The following is a 3,321-nucleotide window of genomic DNA, read 5'->3' as shown; positions in this document are numbered from 1 at the left end:
GATGAGTGACCAGAGAGTGTGCAGAGCAGGAAAGGACATGAATACAGGAGGGGTGTGTCTGCAGTAAAGAGGTTCAGCCTCTGAAGGAGCTTTGGTTCAACTGTGATATGAACTTGGACCTCTGCTAGTTCCTTCATCAACTGGGGGATATCTTACTTAGCCATCTTGGCTACTTCCCCTGCTGTGGGGCGGAGAAATTGTCCTGAACATGTCCTCCAGCTGCATAAGAAGGCATTGTTTGTCCCTTAAGAAGTTGGGGAACATGGAAACCACCACCTCCTTGGTTAAGCCCTGAAGATGCTGCACCCACAGCCAAGGAAAGTGTGAAGGCTTGCAGAAAAGTCCGGAAGCTGTGTTTTATCATGGGCAGGGTTAGGGTGAAGGCAGTAAGGTTATGTTGTGCAAGTGCAGGGTTGGATCCTATTGTTGTTTTACGTATTAAAATGTGGTGTTTTGCTCATCAGAGATTTTTGCATTAATTTTTGATTTTTAAAATATTGCATTATTAAAAATATTATATAATTATCTTGATTGCTGAGTTTTTTGGCACTCTCTTAAATTTTTCACCTCAGGGGTATGTCTCACTTCTTTCACCTTAGTCTTGGCCCTATGAGAGAACACCAATTTCTAGACTTTTCTGCAAGCCCCCATATTCCTGTGCCATGGGAACTTACCTCTGCTCAGTTGGCTTCACTCTTGTATCTGGGGGAGGCAGGAGCTCAGGGGCTGGAGCCCAGAGCATGTCTGCCTCCAGTCATTTCCCCTCCAGGGGCTCCTTCAATCTCTTGTTGTTCATGAATTCTCACTGTCTATACTCCTCTGTTACTTACGGCCTTCTATGACTTATCCCTATGCTTCTTATAATGTGTGTCACCACTGCACTCTTCAGTCCAGGGATGAGCTCCTTGCCCTGGGCACAGCCCACCTCCACCCTCTTCCTCCTGCCATGTCCTCTCTCCTCCATGGAAACCTCTTCTTCCTGAACTCCTGCATTAATAATCTGCCCTACACACTGCCTTGCTTTCTCCTTTACTGGTTTGGAGGGTGTCCTGCAGAGCTGTCTGATTTCCAGCTAATTTGTACCCGTTAGCCATTAGTCTGAGTGGTCAGTGCCTGCGCCATTTAAATAGCTCAAAAATCAGGTTTCCTGTATCTTGCTCTCCTCAGTGAGAGGGAGGTAAGAACACCCAGTGCTAGTGCTCAAACACAGACCCTGACACACTGCAAACATGACAGGAGTGGGAGCAGTAGCAGTAGGTGTCATTATTATTATTTATTCTGAGTCAGATGGTAAAAGATTTGTGGCACTGAAGGTGACATTTGAAGGGCTTAGCTCCCCATGAGAGTGGTCTGGAGGTGCTGTCCTCACCTCCTGAGGAGGATGATGTGCCATGAGAGGACTCTGGAGAGGGACAAGAATGGTGTATGGAGTTTGTGGGTAGCCTTGGAGGGAACAAAGGGACAGAGGGCAGCATCTGGGGCCATGGGGAGACCCCAGACCTGGAGGACAGAGTGACTGAAGAGGATCAACAAGTTATCCTGGACCCTGCCCTGTATGAGTTAGGAAACATTCCTAATTTCCCTTCCTGGCAATAATAAACATGCCTTGATTATTTCTGGGCCAAGGGTCACTTGGTCTAAGTATGGGTAATAATTGCACAGTGAATATGTTATTGCAGATGCTGTGATAAGAACTGATAAGGGGCTGACTGAGTGAGAATGGGATCAAGCTGGGCAAGAAGGGAGCCTGCAGGATCCCACCATCAAGCTCTGTTGTGGTTTGTCTGGGTGACTCCCCAGCCAGTCACTCAGGGCCCAAACCAAAGACAGAGAGGGAGATAGAGAAGTGAGTAATAAGAGAGGAAGGTTATAGGACAAAGATAATGGGACCAAATTCTTAGATTCTATCTTCAGGGAAATAATTTTCTATCCTGGCATATTTTTTTAAGGATAGGTCAAAAGACATGGGTGAATCATTGCTTGAATTTCAAAACTATGATGGGAGATCCTGTTTGAGTCATCACTCTCAATGCCTCTATTGGGAAAGGGCAATCTCAGAATCAACAGATTGTAATTTTAAAGTTCCAGGTGTACAGGAAATAGTCTTGTTATTTTTAATTTATGAGCTCCTGTAGCAATAGATGTAAGTTAGAACATTTTTCCTGAATGTGTAAAGAAATACTATTGATGTTTAAGTTTACTGCAGCTTGAACAACACTTTGCTTCCCTCACCCACAAATAAGCAGGATCTAGGCTCTTAAATCAGTCTTCCTCATGCGCCCAGCTTTATAGGAAATAAAGAACATGCAAAGCAGTAAATCCACCACAGGTCTTTAAGGCTGTGGTTGGCAATCAGCACCACATGAGAAGCTTAAAGATTAATGATATCTATTTTTATTTTCTCTATCTTTAGTGTTAGAGCTAAAAGGAAATGCTCAGCATCTTACGTAATAAATGATGTGGGATTATCCAATTTATCCAAAAGACATGAGGATTAGGTTAAACTTGTCAACAGGAAGGGACACTGAGGAGCAAAGGATAAAGACTGGAGGTCAGCAGAGGGAGGGAATGGATGTGCACCACCTGAGGACCAGCAGGTACATGCTTTCACAGCCTGAATGCAAAGAAACAAGCACCAGGAGCAACCTCAGCTGGTCTCAATGGTGCTTGATGAATTGCATGGAATGGAAAGTGTTTTCAAGTTACACTTAGTGCTGATTCTAGGTGTGAGGGTCAACATGACTAGGCTATGGTGCCCAGTTGTCTGGTCAAACGCCAGCCTAGATGTTGCTGTGAAGTATTCTTTAGATGTGATTAACATTTAAATCAATAGACTCAGAGTAAAGCAGATTACCCTCCATTATATTAAAGGAAAGTGCTCACCTCAGACATGCAGTTGGACAAAGTGACTAGTTCCTAAGGGGTGGTGGTGAGAAAGAAGCCCTCACTCTCAGGACATGGGGAAGGAGGACAGAGTGGGGAGCATAAACTCTTTCTCTCCTGCCCTGAGCAGGGTCTCTCACGGTGTGCTGGAGACACTACTTCCACAGTGAACTTAGCTGCACTGCAGTGTACACAGACGAGCTCTCCCGGAGAGACAGAAGGAGACTGACTGAAACTCTCCATGGTGTACTCCTAACACTTCTGAGATGTGCTCACCAATTATTTACTATGCACCAGCCCCATTCTAAGAGTTGAAGATGTAACGATGGAACAAGACAGACTAGTGCCTCTTTCTGTGAATCTTACATTCTAAAAGGGGAGGCAAGAAATAAACCATCAAGCAAATGAATAGATAATTTCTGATAATAATAGGTGCTG

This window comes from Equus przewalskii, chromosome 31, assembly GCF_037783145.1.
Source record: "Equus przewalskii isolate Varuska chromosome 31, EquPr2, whole genome shotgun sequence".
Lineage (NCBI taxonomy): Eukaryota > Metazoa > Chordata > Mammalia > Perissodactyla > Equidae > Equus > Equus przewalskii.
This window is presented reverse-complemented; position numbering follows the sequence as displayed.